Raw genomic sequence first — 18,886 nt, 5'->3', positions numbered from 1 at the left:
GCAGACTTTCCACCTCATTTGGCTTTGAGTTTGGAAGCCAGGGCTGGCAAATCTGAATCGTTTAATTACATAATTCAAGGACAAATATGTGTGATAAACTTTACATACAATTTCATGGTGGCCTGTTTTGTGTATAGGCATGTCACAGCTGTATAAATAAAGGACAGAGGCAGTAAATGGGGAAACCGTGTGGTGGTGCTGCCTCTGTGGTGTTATAGAATTTTTACAGCACACTTTTATTACACTCACTGGCCACTTTATCGGAAACCCCTCCTTTATAGCTCCTCCTTGCTGGCGTACAGTTAGAGACTGCAGCTCATCAGTCGATGCACAGTTTGCGTTAGCCTTTTGCTGGTCCTTTATCAACGGTCAGTTTCTCATCAAAGAGCTGTTCTGGGCTCGTGGTGTCACTGCTATGCTGAGAATTGTCCACCACCCAACAACCACTTACAGGACAGCTGGATCCTAATAAAGTGGCCAGAAGTACAAAAGTACAGCAAAAGTACATGGTACATGTTTCTAATAAAGTGGCCAGAAGTACAAAAGTACAGCAAAAGTACAAGGTAGGTGTTTCTAATAAAGTGGCCAGTAAGTGAAAGTACAAGGTATGTGCTTCTAATAAAGTGGCTAGAAGTACAAGACAGGTGTTTCCAATAAAGTGGCCAGTGAATGGACATACAAGATCGGTGTTTCTGATATAATGGCCAGTAAATGAATATACAAGGTGTATGTTTCTAATAAAGTGGCCAGTGAGTGGAAGTACAAAGTAGGTTTCTAATAAAGGGGCCAGTGAGTGAAAATACAAGTAAGATGTTTCTAATTAATTGGCCAGAAGTACAAGTAAGGTGTTTCTAATAAAGTGGCCATTTAGTAGAAGCACTTGAGGTGTTTCTAATAAAGTGGCCAGAAGTACAAGGTAGGTATTTCTAATAAACTGGCCAGTTAGTGAAAGCGCAAAATAATAGCCAGGTCACAAAGTCCCTAATAAAGCAAACAGTGAGTGTTCACAATATTACTATATTTTACGGGCCAAAAAACCGAGTCCTGGACCAGCAGACAGTATTATTGCTCCACAGTTGTGCGACTCCATCACCCGAGAGGCACTTCAGTTCTCTTTAACTCTCTGGAGAAACACTGATTGACAGGGGTGATTATGTAAGGCTGTTGTGCCAAAGGACATCTCTATACAAGCATATAATATGACACTTAATCCTGGTTTGTTTGGCGTAGAAATGATGACCGTTGTGAAGTGAAGACATGCATTCACAAAGTTTGACAAGGGTTGTCAAGATAAACCTGATGGATGCTTGAAATCTCTGTGTTTTTGAGAACTGAAAGACATCATGGCTTGGAAACTAGACTGAAACCGCAGTAAAAGTACATGCCGCTTTGGGCTGTTCAACTTGTTCGTGCCACCGAGAACTTTTCACAGAAATGCCAACGTGGGCAATAATAAATGAGGACTGGATAGCGCATTAATATGATGCAATCATCTGCTAACTGCTCCACATTAGCTTTCATTTGTTCGACGAACTATAAAACTTTAGACGGGGGAGAAAGTGATAGAGGGATGGAGAGTTCATGATTTAGAGAACACAAAGACGGAGAACCCCAGAAGAGTGGAAATATTCCATAATTGTACTTACAACCAGATACAGAATATGAATAATTACTGTGTAGTTACATATTAACAACAATGTAACTACAGGTGACGTGTTCACTGTGATAGATGGATTACAGTAGTCCAGCTAAGGTTCATCTGCACCAGCTTCCATTTTTCCTCATGCTATTATGCATGTATCTTGATAGTTGTAGCAGCATCTCACTGTCTACAAAACCAGAGAACCCTGAGGAAACCCATACAGACACAGGGAGAACGTGCAAACTCCACACAGGAAGGTTGGTTACCCGGCCGGGGACTCGAACCCACCCAGCCCTGCCTGCTGTGAGGCGACAGCGCTACACAACTGTTCCTTACATTGTGCAAATGTTTCATGATGATTGGACCACTAGAAATGCTCTAACGCTGTTTGGAATATGATATCTGCACATTAGATTACACTGAAAATAACGAATAATATTGTTTCATCTTTCTTTTCCATTGGTTTCTGGTTGGTTTGGGGGAAAATGATGACAGGTATGAAGTAAAGACACAGTCATAGAGTTTGACAGGGGTTGTCGAGATAAACCTGATGGATGCTTGAAATCTGTGCTTTTGAGAACTGAAAGACATCGTGGCTTGGAAACTAGACTGAAATCACGTTAATAGTACATGCTGCTTTGGGCTGTCCAATGTGTTCATGTCACTGAGAACTCAAAAATGCTTATGTTTTTAATAATAAATAAAAGCTGGAAGGTACATGTAGTACAGCATGTATTATTTTCTTTGTTTTGTCTCCCTACGAAAAATTAAATACACACCCCATGCACCATAACAACTGCCTAGCAAGACTTTAGGGTTACCTGGGATATCATAGCAACTGGTGTGCAACCAACCTTCAGGAAATGCACTTTTCTAGTTGTTGTTGTTGTTGTTGTTGTTGTTGTTGTTGTTAATTTGCAACTACACGGTAATTATAGACACAATGTAGAGTTTCCATCCAATTTAAATTCTGTTTAGAAAAGTTTGAGCTGCACTGCTTATTTTTTCAATTATAATAAATTATCTTTTAATAAAAAAATCCTCTCTGCTTTTTTTCAATGAGCTTCAAGGCAGAACTGAAAGTGTAAGAAAAGACCTTCTAAGACGAACCCACCAAACACACCATAGGGGCCCAAGGCTGCTTAATTAGTTGCATGTCTATGATATTCTCAGCTACAGTCTGAGGAAATTGAAACATGATTCATCATTCATGTATAGCAGCATTTGGTGTTGGTGCATGTAAAGATCTGAATGTAAAGACAGGGCTATCTTGAGTCATTGAGGATGGAGGCTAGAGTTTAGTCTGTCACTCTGCCACACTGACAGTCCTAAGTCTAAATAAACAGACTAAGAGAGAAACTGTGAAGCTCCTCGACACCTCAAAGCACATTTATAGCATCTGTAATGAACTCAGTTACGTCAGTCTTGGTGTCTGAGTAGGTGCCTATACTGAGCCCTCTTAGGGATCCCAAACCAAACACGGTGCATCTGTTCACCGTCTACATCTATGAGACCTTTACGTGGAAAAAAGGATGTCACTGTAAACTTAATACAGGGAACTTTAGACCAGTTAATGCTACGCAATAAGTGCAGTAACACTTTCTATGAGTGTCATATTTGTAAGCATCTATAAACACATTCATGAAATATCATGGCTTCTTGAAATATCATGGCTTTTGTTGGTTGTTTCGTCTGCTCGGAGTGTGGCCTGTTTAGTTTAACCCCCTTTTCCGCCTCTAGTGATGATGACAGTGGCTGTGTTTGTGCTAAGTGCCAGCTAGTTAGCTCTCTGGTGGAGAAGGTGGACCAGCTAGAGGTGCGTATCCGGGGGTTATTAAAGGACAAACAGCAAGATTCAGTGTTAGCAGCTCCGGGTGCCTTAGGGAGAGTTAGTACCCCCTCGACTCTGGTGTTAGAGCCCTCACAGCAGGGTGAATGGGCTAAGGCTGAGGCCAAAGCTGGCCTACCAGAACACCACGCTCCTCTGATTCGTGTGTCAAACAGGTTTGCCCCGCTCAGAGAAGCACCCACTGTGAAGCCTGTTAAAAGCACTCTGGTCATAGGAGACTCGATTGTTCGACACGTGAAGTTAGCTACTCCGTTAGGGGCGCCAGCGGTTACAGTTAGATGCTTATCAGGAGCCAGAGCGCCGGACATTAGTGGCAACCTTAGATTAGCTGATAGGAGATATTCGAGGATAGTCATTCATGTAGGGGCCAATATTAGAGAGGTGGTTAAACAGGCCCAGACGATGTCCGATGCCGTAATCTGCTCTGGCCCCATCCCAATGCGGCGCGGCGCTGAGGCCTACAGCAGGCTTACGGCGTTAAACCGCTGGATGTCCAAGTGGTGTTCCGAAAATCAAGTGGGCTTTATAGATAATTGGTCACGATTTGAGGGCAAGCCTGGTCTTATAGGTAGGGATGGTGTCCACCCCACGCGGGAGGGTGCTGCCTTACTTTCCTGCAGCAAAGCTCATAGTCTTTTAGTTAGTCGGCAGAGTAGTGTAAACCGCTGCTGACAGTCCAGAGCCGGGACCAGGCCGCAGACAGACAGGCTAAACCGACCGTCTGCGATCCGCCTTGAGGCGTCACCCAAGATCAGCTTTATAGAGACTGTGTCTTTGCCCTGAATTAAAACTAAATTTACTCATAGGAAAACTCAATCAGTCCGCTTAAATAACCTTATCAACATATATCCTGCTTTGTGACATCATCCGTTGTAAAAAGAGCTATAAAAATAAATATATGATTTGATTTGATAACATGTTATAATTGATAAATCTTTAGAAAAATGAATTACACTTTAGAGCATGTTTATTATACATTATGAATTATTAATATAAGGCATTATAAGTAGTGTTAATAACATGTTATACTGTCCGAGCCAAAGAGGTCAGTCCCAGCTTGGAGGGTGTAAAGTAAAGACATGCAGAGTTTATTTACTGAGATCTCCAGTGTTTTATTCCTCAGCACTGGAGCTGTTAGAGCTGCATCTTCAGAGCTTCAGTCCTGAATATTCAGATGCTCCAAACCGGCCGTCCAGCCTAGAATCACTGCTACACTGAGCTTTTCTGACCCAGCGTCCCACTTTAAATGCTACACTACATTACATCACAGCAAACCAGGTACCCATCAGCCCCTCCCCTGACCCCCCTCTGACATCACACTGAGCGTGGAGTCCCTGTGGAGTGAAGGCCTGGAGAGGGAGGGGTGAGATAGTCGAGTGCTGTCATTGTAATTTGTTCCCTCAGTGGTTCTAACGTCGAGCACTAGAACCCTTCACTCTGTAACACTGCACTACACTATAGTACACTACAGTACTGCTGGTTTCTGCTGGAGATCTATTGGATATGCAGTGTTAACATTATATTTTCAGTATTTTTAGACAAAGAACAAAAACAGAATCTGCACATTCTACTCAATGTCCACTCACTGAATACTTTATTAGATACATTTACCTCGTTTCTACCCTCACTGTCCACTCTATCAGCTCCACTGACCGTATAGCTGCACTCTGTAGTTCTACAGTTACAGACTGTAGTCCATCTGTTTCTCTGATACTCTGTTACCCTGTTCTTCAGTGGTCAGGACCCCCATGGACCCTCACAGAGCAGGTACTATTTGGGTGGTGGATCATTCTCAGCACTGTAGTAACACTGACCTGATGGTGGTGGTGTGTTAGTGTGTGTTGCGCTGGTATGAGTGGATCAGACACAGCAGTGCTGCTGGAGTGTTTAAACACCTCAGTGTTACTGCTGGACTGAGAATCGTCCACCAACCAAAAATACCCAACCACCAGCGCCCTGTGGCCAGCATCCTGAGACCACTGATGAAGGACTAGAGGATGATTAGCTCATACTGTACAACAAGAGGAGTCATCACTCTCATTTTACATCTACAGAGTGAACCGACAACGCAGGTACGTCTAATAGAGTGGACAGTGAGTGGACACAATGCTTAAAAATGAACGTAGAAACCAGGAGGTGGTCATGATGTTATGATGTTATGTCTGATCGTTGTGTCTACAGACATCCACATTCAGAGTCTTTAACCTCAAAATCCTCATCAGTGACTCTGACTCTGTTTGAGGTGAGAATGCGGCCTGAATAATCCCTGCACTGCTGCACAGCTGCTGCGGCTCCACAGCAGAACTAGGTTTTTGGAGTTAAGGCAGAACTGCTGATTTACCACCTTTAACGCTGAACACTGACGCACAGACTGTTGATCACACAGCAACGCAGAGGACGAAGCGAATCGATGATTTGGAGATGAATGGACTGTACATGAATTTACATTTTAAATCACTCCTTTCCCGTTATGCTTAATCTGCAGCAACTCACGAAACCGAAGTCAGCTCCTCTTTCTCCTGCTTCTCATTCAAATTCTCCCGTTTCACCTTAAGTGGCGCGGCAATACAATCTGGCACCTCAGGCACCATTTAAGGTGGAACAGGACAATTGAAACGAGAAGCTGAAGGATGAGAAGCGACTTCAGTCTCGTATAAAGTTAAACACTGAGAGATATTTTATGAGAAACCTGCGGAGAAGTTTCCTGAGATGGGAGAAAAGCGGCTGCAGCTGAGCTGAAGGTTAAGCAGAGCAAGGTGAGTCTGAGTTTGTGTTTATATTTCCAGCCTGTACTACATCATCAGCTCACACTGAGACAGACTTACAGCCACAACCTCCCAAGGTGGTTTGATTTTTGCTGAAAGGACAAAACGGCTCTTCTCAACATTTCGGTTGCGACCCCTGAGTTAAGCCTGCTAGTAAGAGGTGATCAGTGTGTGGCAAACACGTGGCCGTTTGCTCGAACTGCCCGCAGCGCAGACAGGACTGCACAATCGCCACCAGCCCAGTGACCGACCGTGAAATTGTAGGGACATTTTTGCTACAGATACACAAACATTTATAGGCAATAGAGCTACTAATATTTGAAGATGGCTACAAATAGTAGCACACTACTTCACTCCTCCCCTAACCCTGCACTCACTGTCCACTCACTATCCACTCACTGTCCACTCTATTAGACACTCCTGCCTCGTGGGTCCACCTTGTAGATGTAAAGTCAGAGACGACAGCTCATCTGCTGCTGCACAGTTTGTGTTGGTCATCCTCTAGTCCTTCATCAGTGGTCACAGGACGTTGCCCACAGGCCGCTGCCCACAGGACGCTGCTGGCTGGATATTTTTGGTTCTCAGTCCAGCAGCAACACTGAGGTGGTCAGTCCATCGTCCAGCTTCTTTGTTTGATGTGTCCGTCTCCTTTTCTCAGTGAGGTTCTTCTTGATCAGCTACACGTCCTTTCAGACCCACAGCGCTGAGTGGTCTTCTCACAGTGGAAGGATGGACAGAAGCACCTGTGGATGTTTTCAGATCTGAAGCAGCTTGATGTTCTCCTCTCTCTCAGAGATCAAAGCTTTCAGTGCTGTTTATCTGATGGGGGCAGTTTTGGGGTCTAGCCATTCTTGCAGGTGATTGTTAGGAGCCACATGTTCTCTGTAGCTTTTAACCAGTTTTAAACACCAGTTTTAGAAATGTCACCTGTTGGCTTCTTCCAGCATGGAAAATATGCCAACGTATGCTACAAGCATGCAAAATATATATATATATTTGTAAATAGAAGAGCCCCACATATGCAGGCAAGGCTCGCAAGCCGCGGGTTGGCCACCCCTGCTCTAGAGTGTAATGAATAATGAATTCCAGCTCGCTGGTGCTGTGGTTAAAAACTAATTTTCCCAGTTCAGTTAAAGCACTCAGCACCTGAAGGCTGATCCAATCAGTGGAAAAAGTCCGATAAACTGTATTACTTATTCTGTACCCTGTATATGCAATGATAATACTGAATCTAATTGAGTTGTGCAAGTGTAATCAGTTACTGTAGAAAACAACACTAAAGCGAAAGCTCTAAACTTCTGTTACGCGCAGCCAACTATCCACCAGTTTCATCATATCACATTCTACACGTTCATAAAATCTGAAATCTGTGGGTGTCTGACCTTTACAGCAGTGCTTACATATCCAGTCCTCTAAATATGGTTATTAAAACACTCGGGTCAGACGCAATTAAAATGATCACCTTGCCTGAACATGCAGGCTGGGCTTAAGATGAATGTAAGCCCCTGCCTTGAGATGTTAATGACGCTATTTCGTGTTTACATTCTGACCTACGCTGTAACTCGAGGCAATGAAGTAATCATTTGAGTATTTGCTTCTCAGTGTGACCTGACAAGGTGCATGATGCACCGCACTAGATTGCTGTGGACTGTGCGGGGATAAACAGGCCTGAAATGAGCAGGTACTGCAGCTCCCATTCATTCTCATTCACGCCGGCCTCGTCTCATTGCTCCACAGATTCGATTTGATTCCCCATAGCAACCTCTTCACCAGAGAGAAGGCGGGAGAGAGGAGGCTCATCTTTTTTTGAGCAGAAAGGGAGAGTTCTTCTGTCACTCGTGGCCCAAAAACCCATCAATCCTGCCACAGCGAGTTCATGGAGAACCCAAAGCAGCAAAGCCTTTTGGAGCTGGTGTCAGCCTGGTCAATCAGCCTTTGATTATTTTTAATAGTCCCCCTACTCCAGGAGCAAAAATGACATGGAGGACTGGGCAAGGCTCCTCATTAGTCATAAAGTTAGTGAAGCAACACCAGGGAAACTGGAAGAGCTCTCACTGCCTGCCAGTCATGGAAATAAAGAGGTTTCTGGAGAAAGGGATAACACACCAAGACGGCAAAGCAGAAGAACTGCCCGGTGATCCAAAGCATTTAACTTTAGCAAACACCACTCATCTCATCTGATGTGTATCAGGTCATGTCTAATAAAAAGAATTGCAACTCAATAAGGTGTTTTGGGTATGTTGGATGCTAGGGGGCGCTCCTGAGAGAGTCCAAAATCAGTGGGTTCCTTTGGTGCTTTGGTGGAAAGTAATAGTTTGTAAATGCTGTAAATAATTGATACTGGAAATAATTTACATTTCTATCAAGTTACAGTGCTGGAGCTCAGCTCTGTTTGCTGTTCACATAAACCGAAGGTCTCAGTTTAAGCCCTGCTTATTTAACCCCAATTAAATCCTGACTAATTGCTCATAAGACTAGCTGAGCAAGCACATACACTGCAGAACCATGCAGGCACCCAAGTATGGCCCTTTGATATTGTCAGTGTTGCTGTGAGGTGGGAAAGAGCATTTTCTGTCTATCTTTGATTTTATAATCAACATCAAAGTCGAAGAACCTTGTTGCCCCAAACAACCGGCCTAGCAAAGCCTAAACTTCAGATTTTTGGCAGATGTTAGTTGGTTTGTCTTATTGCATCACAACAGCACAACAGCATTCAAACAGTGATGGGGCATGTCATTCACAGCTTGTCACTCATAAGAAAGTGGGTGTAGTGTAACCATGGTAACAGGTGTAACATTCCCATGGAAATAGATGCAGTAGCAGCACAACAGTTGTAGCAGGTGTACCATAACCATAGTATTCAGGGTACCAAAACCATATGAATGTAATTGAGGTACCATATCCATGGAAATGGGTGTAGCATAGCATTAACTTGGGTGTAGTGTAACCATGGAAACAGGTCGAACAAAGCCATGGAAATGGGTGTAGCATAGCACAAACTTTGGTGTAGCGTAGCCATGGAAAGAGCTGTAGCACAGCTATGGAAATGGGTGTGGCATAGCATGCACGTCGGTGTAGCGTAACCATGGAAACCGGTGTAACATTGCTATGGTAATGGGTGTAGCATAGCATTAACTTGAATGTAGTGTTACCATGGAAACCAGCGTAACATTGCCATGGAAATGTGGGTGTAGCATGGCATTAACTTGGGTGTAGTGTAACCATGGAAACGGGTGTCGCATAGCATGAACTTGGGCATAGTGTAATCATGAAAACTGGTGTTGCATAGCCCTAGAATGGGTGTAGTTCTGCCATGGGCTTAAGTGTAGTGTAACCATGGAAACCGAAGCATTACCATGCCAACGAGTGTACCATAACGATAATAATGGGTGTAACATAACCATGGAAACTAGTGTAGCATAGCCATAGACTTGGGTGTAGCGCAACCATGGGAACAGATGTAGTTTACTGGTCCAATCAGTGGTTTAGTTTGTACTTCAGATGTTTTTATCAACAGGTCCATGTTACATTTCCATTTCAATCATGCAGATTATGACAGCTGGACAGAAAGAGAAGGGACTGCACTGTTGACAGATTTCCCCACGTCCTCTGAATAACTTTGAAAGCAGGATAAAAGCTGATCTTTGAAAGTGCTACACAAACACTGAGGCCAGACAAACAAAACAAATCAAAGAAAGTTAAATTAATATTCTTGCACACAGCTGTCCAGTGATTACAACAGAAAATAAGTGTCCGTATGACTGGTCAGTTTCAGTGGTTTTAGTCTCTAGCACCAGCTGTAGGGGAAAAAAGTACCAAACAAAATACTAAACACATTTGGATGATTGTCAAACACATGGGCTCCCTTCCAGCGCAGACGAAACAAAGCATGTGTTTACTGGAACATCCATCATTCAGTCGGTTTAATAGCCACAGAGCTCGCATGACTGCATCAGAACTTCTACTCAAGCAGATTAAACAAAGTTATGAGGTCCAAGAAGAAGGTCCAGGTAGCAGTGCCGTCCTTTCCATCATCTATGGTCACAAGGTTTGGCTTGATGTGTTCTCTTTCATTTTAAACAAGAAAGGAAAAAAAAAAACGAATGCAAATGTTTTCAGCTATTTGCTGAGGCTTTGGGTATATTTTGCATAAAGCCGTGCTTCATGTTCATCAGAGTGTCTTCCTGGGGACAGTTTGTCCAAAAGTGTTGAGACAGTCTTCCTAAAAAGTACATTCAGCTGATTTAAGGTCACCTGTTTGTATAATCTCCATAGAAATGCATGGAAGAAAAGAATAGGACACTCTTAGACAGCTGGACATGAGTCTAAGGTCACCATATCCAACGCCAAGTGAAGGCTAGAGGGATACTTCCAGTTTATGCAATTCCAGGTGGTTGCTAGAGTGTTGCTAGGTAGCTGCTGTGTATCGAAAGGTAGTTGCTTGGCTGTTGTTATGGTGTTCCTGATGGTTGTTAGGGTGTTGCTATTCAATGTTTTCATTGACTCTTTCCAATGGGGATCATTTCATGATCAATTTATGGTTCAAAAATAGCCGATAAATGGAGCTTTGCAGTAAATATATTATCTAAATTGCTTGATCTCACTGTTCCACTGTTGCCACATTTACATCTTTAAACGACGACTCAAGCCTTTAGCTTTTTTTTTTTTTGAACCAGGGAAGGATGCTAATGGCAGGTTTTACAGCTAATAAATAAACTTCCTTAAAACTTTGACAATTTCCAGCTATTAAAATTCTGGACGTCTACTTTATGTCTGGATGTCTAGAAGTCTAGAATATCTTACAATGAGGGTGGCGTGGTGGGTAGCACGGTCACCTCACAGCAAGGATGGCCTGGGTTGAAGTCCCTGGCTGGGTGACCAGGGTCCTCTCTGTGTGGAGTTTGCATCTTCCCGTGTCTCCGTGGGGTTCCTCCAGGTTCTCCAGTTTCCTCCCACAGTCTAAAGACATGCAGTCATTGTTTGGACATGCTGAATTGCCCCTAGGTGTGAGTGAATGTGTCTGTCTGCCCTGCAATGGACTGGCGACCTGTCCAGGGTGTATCCTGCCTTCTGCCCGATGACCGCTGGGATAGGTTCCAGCACCCTGTGCGATCCAGAAGAAGCAGCTTTGTAGGGTGTGTTTGTATCTTACAACTAAGTTGACAGTTAGTAACTGGGAAGATTTATTTGACTAAGAGTTTCTGTTATGCAATGTTTACTATATGATGTTTTTGCTTTGCATTGCCTTCATTTTGTTTATTTATTTTATGTCACCTGCCTGTATTCCAAACAAAGAATGTCACCCCCTACCTTCCCCATCCCTGTTGTAAAATGCAATATAAAGCTGATCACCAAAAAGCAATGTCATTTAAAAACACACCATTTCCCATCAGAACAAACATCTAGAGTTGGAAGGCAATCAATGATAATTCACTTACATCCTCAGAAGACACATCCAAGTCAGATTCATCCACTCGGGGAAGGGGTCTGAAGTACAACCCACATTGCGTGTAATTACATGTTTCCACCAGGGAGATCTCCAAATCCCGAAATCTTACATAGGGCAAGTAGCTGAATTCAGAGCTGCCTGGACACCTGTGAACATTTATTGCAAACTGTAGTGCTGACATAGAGTAAGACACAGCTGTGGCCGTTATGTCCAGCATGAGAAGTTATTAAACACTCAAAAAGGCACATAACCTACAGCCAAACCGCAGGGGAGGTCACCATTAGCCAGACTTCTACTCTGTGGTGGCCAACCCTCTTAACAAGGAACATCCACAGCCCAACACACAGTAACAGAATAAACACACACCACATACCTTCAGCAACATGAGGACATGTGCCTCCCATGAGTCAGCATGGATGCGCCTCTAAAGCCTCCCGATGGCAGCGTGAGCCATTATGTTTTCTGCAAACTGACAAAGAAAACATGATCATCGGTAAGAAAACAGTTTAAGATTAAGAGACCCTTATTAGTCCCACCGTGGGGCAATTTCATCTCTGCATTTAACTCATCCGTGCAGTGAAACACCACATACACACTAGGGGGCAGTGAGCACATTTGCCTGGAGCAGTGGGCAGCCCTGTCCGCAGCACCCAGAGAGCAGTAGGTTTCTTGCTCAAGGGAACTTCAGTCACATACTATCAAGCTCTGGGGATCGAACCAGCGACCTTCTGGTCACAGGGCCGGGTCCCTAACCTCCAGCCCACGACTGCCCCCCTTAAGTGTCCTTAAACTTTTGACATCTAGTCTGGCGGACGCTCTTTCAGCCCTGCAGGTTTGCACTCATGACTGGCCGACTGTGGGGAACTGTGTGTTAATTTTTCTGGGCTTTTTTTCTCCCATGATCTGCTGCTGCTGCTGCTGAGTCATCCTGACAGCCAAGCCACCTCTGTGTGTAGATGTCATGCAAAATCTAACACCCCCAGTAAGATTTTATTTTGTAAATGAAAATAGGTTAACGCATCCTCTATAGGGAACAAACCTAAATATGAAATGCTCTGAGTTTAACACACTGGAAACTGGAAATATATAAAACACCATCTAAAATGATATGTCATAACTTTTGGCCTTTTAGTTGCACAGACCCAGCACTTCTGGTTTTGTTTTGTTTTCCAGGATTAAAATAACAGTAAATAAGTAATACAGTAACTGCGTATTAAAATGTGTTGAAGTGTGTTCAGTGTAGAGGATCTGCTACTGCACCGCTGAATCTCATTCACCACAGACAGAAGTGAGCATTCCTCCTGCAGGCTCTTGCATAACTCCATCTATTCTCCACATTTCTTTCCCCTCCTGCTTTCGGCAGAAGATTTGAGGCTGACGTCCTCCTGGCAATGAGACTGCGATTACTCAGTGCAGCCTGTGTCAGTCTTTGTGGCAGATTTACTCTCTGTAGTGGAGTCACCGTCTTCAATTTCATCCACCGCTCAGTCAGCTGTGACTGTTCACAGAGACTTTGTTGGCTGAGTTCTGAGCTGGGTGAGGATATCTACACCATCGCCGAAGGTTTGGGGAATGATGGCTCTTCAACATGTGTTCAATGCTTGTTTAATGCAGTCAAGATTTTCAGTGAACTTAAATAAAACAGGTCAAATTTCACATCTACAGAGACGCACTTCTATTAAAATATATTAAATAATATAACAAATATATTAAAATGACATGATTTAAAAAAAGTTATAAAAATATATAGAAAACATAAAATTTGGCCAGTTAGGCGTAACATCATGACCACCTCCTTGTTTATCAGCTCCACTTACTGTATAGCTGCACTCTGTAGTTCTACAGTTACAGACTGTAGTCCATCTGTTTCTCTGATACTCTGTTACCCTGTTCTTCAGTGGGCAGGACCCCCATGGACCCTCACAGAGCAGGTACTATTTGGGTGGTGGGTCATTCTCAGCCCTGCAGTAACACTGACGTGGTGGTGGTGTGTTAATGTGTGTTGTGCTGGTCTGAGTGGATCAGACACAGCAGTGGTGCTGGAGTTTTTTAAGTGTGATCTCTTTAGAAGATTTATTAACTTATTTTCAGACAAATCACCAAAATATGTAAATTGAGCTGTTTAGATACATTTTTTCCAAACCACTTCACAAGCAGGAGCGATACCTGCTAAAATCCTACCTTGAGACTAAAGTAAAAAGTCCACACCCATTTATGCCTCTGTTGTGATGTCAGCACACAAACCTATCAGGCATTTAAGCCACATTTGGTCCACAAGTGTTTTATTATCTGAGTCTCAGATGTTTACTTCCCAGAAGCCTGTCCCGTTTTGTAGGATCCTTCAGATGCGGATGAGAAATTCACCCCTCAGTTCCGAGAAGCACTCAGTCGCCCGTAATCCATCACGTCCACTGCAACACTTGTGAAAAACAGCAGAAACAGCTGCTGCCGGTGATCCTGCACATCCAGAGTAATGAAACGTAAAGTATTGTAATTCTTTTAAACACATTTTGAAACACTCTGTCATCACTCTGTCTACATAGAAATCATCTCAGATATTTTTCATTAATTTAATCAAATATTATATTTATTCCTCGTAACACTAGACACGCTTACATGCAGCCGAATAATCCATTAATAATCCAACTGATAACACAATCGGAATAAAATACGTCCATATAAACACCTCAGTGGGAATAGTCTAGTCTGATTGAGGCTGTTCAGAATGCAGTTTCTATCCGATTGATCGAGGTGGGTAATCTTGTAAATAATCTGTTAAATAGAGGAATAATATCCATGTAAGCGCCTGTATCCGATTACATTCCCTATCGGAAAGTTTCAGTCCGTTCTGCATGAGCGTCGCGTCACAGTGAGAGTTTATACCGTTCAACACGGCGGAGCAGAAACTGGTCTGCAGAGGAGACGAAGTTCATGCTCTGATCTTTAAAAGACGGCGGTGGGACGGACGTCCAGCTTATGCGTCTCAGAGCACGACGTCTTCCTCTCGGCCTTCTTTAATAAGGACGTGTGAAGGACGTTTTCCTGAGTCTGACGTCATTTTAAAGCAGTTAAAAACACAATCACTGCTCACTGCTGCTCATCTCACTCTGACTGGACTCACGGGATGGTCATGGTCATAGTAACGTCTACTCTAAGCGGTTCTCCACGCATGCACATCATTCTGGATCAGAGTACTTGTAGTGAGCATGTAAACGAAGATTTTCCATCAGATCGAGTATAGTGAGTAGAGTGAGAATAAACACCTCAGTCTTAATCTGGAATGTGTGGAATTGGATTGGCAATGATTTTTGCATGTGAACACAGACACTGTTATCAGATGAACTTGGACTGTCTTTCTGCGTGTGATATGTTGTTGAGCTGCTAGTGAGCAATGAGGGGCGAAAGGGGAGGAGTGAAAACACCCCTACTGTGAACAACTCCTAATAACACCTCTCCACAAAGACGGCTGTGCCGAGATAAAATACACAACTGCAGCTTTCAAACAAACAGTGATCAAACCGTCCTGCACAACTGACACAGTAAACGGAGTTTAAACACTTTAATAAACACGACTTGTTTGTTCATGTATGAAGATGAAAATCCTTACTTTTGTAAACCATGTAAAATCAGTTATTACCATTATTTTTATAATTATTTTTAATGATATACATTATATTTAATTGAGGGAGCTAAAAAAGAGGCGGAAGTTGCATTTTCACTTACATCAGTCAGCTGTGATTTCTGAGTGCAGCCTGAAAGTGAGTGAGTGAGAACTGAGAAGGAGCCTTTGTGTACTGGAGCTAGCATTGTCTCTCCTACTTCAGCTGCAGCCCTCACTTTGAGAAACGTCTATTGCCTGCTTTTAATAAAAGATGAGAAATAAAAGGCTGAACCTGCACCTTGTTTTAATCCTTCTGGAACAAGTTATTGAGTGGACTCTCTCTTGGCTAGGCTAGCCTCAGTAAGCTGATTTATCTAGACCTGCAAACTTTCAAGTGCAAAACATTTTACCAAGAAGTTTGAGTGTAACATGCATGAATTCCGTGAATGTCTGCTACAGGTGCGAAGCCACAACCACGTCTAGGCCTACCTGGGTTGATTGAAGGCCAATCAAATGGAGACAGAATATATTTTAAGTTACTTAAGATAATAAAACTTGATTCGCTTTCTTTTATGGCCAATCAAAATCATTATGCTCTCTTCCAAGTTCAACTTTATTTTCTCAGCCCTCTAATCACTGCTTAGCAACCATTGCTATGTGCCATTGCCTCAAGCCTTCGGTTCGCTATATGTGCACCAGTGTTTTTATATCATCAAAAGATACCTCATATAGTGTAGTATGCCATTTTCTACCTATTCCCAAAGATAAAATATTATATGTGTTATCAGTTATCTGTGAATCTGTTACTTACAATGCTGTTTTACTACTAAATTTCCTTCGGGATCAATAAAGTATCTATCTATCTATCTATCTATCTATCTATCTATCTATCTATCTATCTATCTATCTATCTATCTACTACAAACACAAGTCAAAATAAAGTAAATGCGTACTTTAATGAGTCATCAAAGGTAAAATACGAATGGTCCATAAATGTTATGTCCACTGTGCCAGAAAGCTTTAGCTTAGGATGATTAGGAATAGGATTTTAAATTTGCTGTTGTTTTCTTTAACATCTCAGTGTGATTTGAACTCAGTATGTCATTTACAGTGTACAGAAGTTGTGTATATTGTCAGTGAAAGCATGCTTTGCAGTGAAGGGCGTTATTGGATGTGTTAGATGTATATAGTCTTGTGATTGTGTTGTATCATTATAGGGTGGAAGTGTTGGAGGAGGTATGCTGACGACAGCACTGTGGTCCGTCATAGAATGTAGCCTGATGTTATGACATTTTTAGAAAAACAATAAAACTCCTCAGATAAAAGTGGATGTATGGACTTCAAATGCACTTGCAGGAACAGTAAAAAGGATCAACTTTTAAGTATGTAAAAGTACGATGTAGTTACAGGAGAAATGTTCTTTTCTTGGAGGATCACTAATGGGAGTACCGGTCCTACCACAACAATAACTTATTAGAGCTGTGGTCAGTTTTACTTTACACGGATATGAATTTTTTTTCCATGGTTTAATAAGAACGACATATTAAAATGTGTAGGAACTCTAATCAGTAGGCCTAATGTCTGTAATGAGTGCTTTGAAGGTCTAAATGACCTAAATGACTAAAAGGCATGATTTCCTTTGTTGGAAATGTAATGAGTTAACATGCAAGAATTCCATTTCAGTCATACACCGGTAAAGTACAGTATCACATATTTTCCCTCCATTCTTTCAGGACTGTCACACTCTCTCTTTGGGTTTCAGAAGCTCCAGCCTCCACTCTGGCTCCACCCACTTATGACCACACTCGCCTGCCTCTTGTTCTGGACTCATTGTACTCTGATAGTTGAACACAATGAATGAAGACTATTCATTCATTAATCACTTTTATTTTCACGGCAGTTCATCGTGAGGTTCAATTTCGTGATTGTGAGATTGTAATTGTAAGGCCTCGTTCTAATTTTATGGTTTCCAGTACTCGATATCGGTGTCAGCAGGACATAAAGATACTCAAGGGCATTTGTTCGAAACACTTGGTCAATAACAAATGACTTTACTGATTGTTTTACTGTGCCAACTGAGGACAAAGCACTGTTACATAATCATTAAGAGCTCCAGCATGTAAATAAGAATGATAGGTTAATGTGCCCAATGATGTTCCTGGCATTATCACATAAATAGCTTATTAAGATGATGTACACATTCAGAAACTAATGCTTTTAGCATTCTCCTTTTCACAAAAGGAGTGTTTTTGCTCAAATTTTCACATTTAGAAAAATATACATTTTATTTTATTCCACACGGGAGGCTGTAGATAAATTTGTCAATGCAGAGCGGTGCAATATTTTGTTTGACATCAGCCAGCCAGCTGTCATTGCCAAATTAGATGCTTTAGAGTGACATAAAATGACCAAAAAGACAAATGAAGTGTTTATTACTGTTCCAGGCGTCTATTTAGAAGGTAGAAACATAGAGATAAAACAAGGAAAGCATGCCACGGGTCTCGGAGCACAGCGCGCAGAGAGGTAACCACAAAGAAACACTTTAATTTGAGCGTTAAACGGTTTCAAAGTGCACTGTTTTAGATGCAGGAGGTTTGCGTGGAGCTCCGCTGCTTTCAGTAGATGTTATTTACGGTCACTAACACACAGAGAGGTTATTCCACTGAAGCACAGCTCCACTAAACCTTCCAACAAACTCTGAGGACCGTCTGGTCTCAGTGCGGAAACTCTGCAGGCACTTTTTCATACTTTGAAAACATAAATAATGAAAATCAAACATTTGTTTGGTGCACAATGGCTGATAGCTGTGCCTTCAGGTTCCTTTGAGTAGAGAGGAGGACATACCGAGAGAAAAGTGGTGATCATGTCCGGTCTCAGTGCAGTCGTGGTAATCTGGAGTCTGTGGGAGATAAGGATGTGATGTAATTTCCTGAATCATTACAGAGACTTTACTTTGTTGGAAATCCCGAGGGCAGATTTCCTCACCTAAAGCCTCGCAGGAACACATCAGTCTCAGCCTCATCAAACCTCACTGACCTCCTTCAAAGGTGGGGTCAGGCTGTCTTTGAAGAAATGCTCTTGCAATCTCCATGACTGCTGGTGTACCAGCTCCTTCCCATAAAATCGGACTGTTTTTTCCGTTAGGATCAGAGATCCGGCCCACAACTCCTAATATATACCATGTACAGTAACTGCACGAAGGTCTGGGATCATGAGATGCCAAACTGTTTATCTGACTGGTATGTTTAGTAAAAATACAAATAAACAGTCTTTTTTATGTGAGTGCTACATTCTATAAAAGATATTTTTTCAGCAACTGAACTTCATGTTGTAGTTAAAGTCTGTGTATCCTGACTGTGACTAATTGAATGGAAATGTGTGGCAGAAGTTCATACAACAATTCATTGAAGGCAGTGCAGTGTATCATTTTAAATCAACCAATAAGTTAATCCAGCCAGCAAGCAAGGTAGTTAATATGCCAAATTAGGTGCTTTAGGGGTCTTTAATTAAAATTCATTAAGGTCCAGTTAGATTTCAACAACATTTACTGAACGTCGGATCAAATAAAGTCCAGTTCGGT

The sequence above is a fragment of the Pygocentrus nattereri genome, chromosome 16 (assembly GCF_015220715.1).
Source record: "Pygocentrus nattereri isolate fPygNat1 chromosome 16, fPygNat1.pri, whole genome shotgun sequence".
Lineage (NCBI taxonomy): Eukaryota > Metazoa > Chordata > Actinopteri > Characiformes > Serrasalmidae > Pygocentrus > Pygocentrus nattereri.
Note: the sequence above shows the minus strand (reverse complement) of the source record.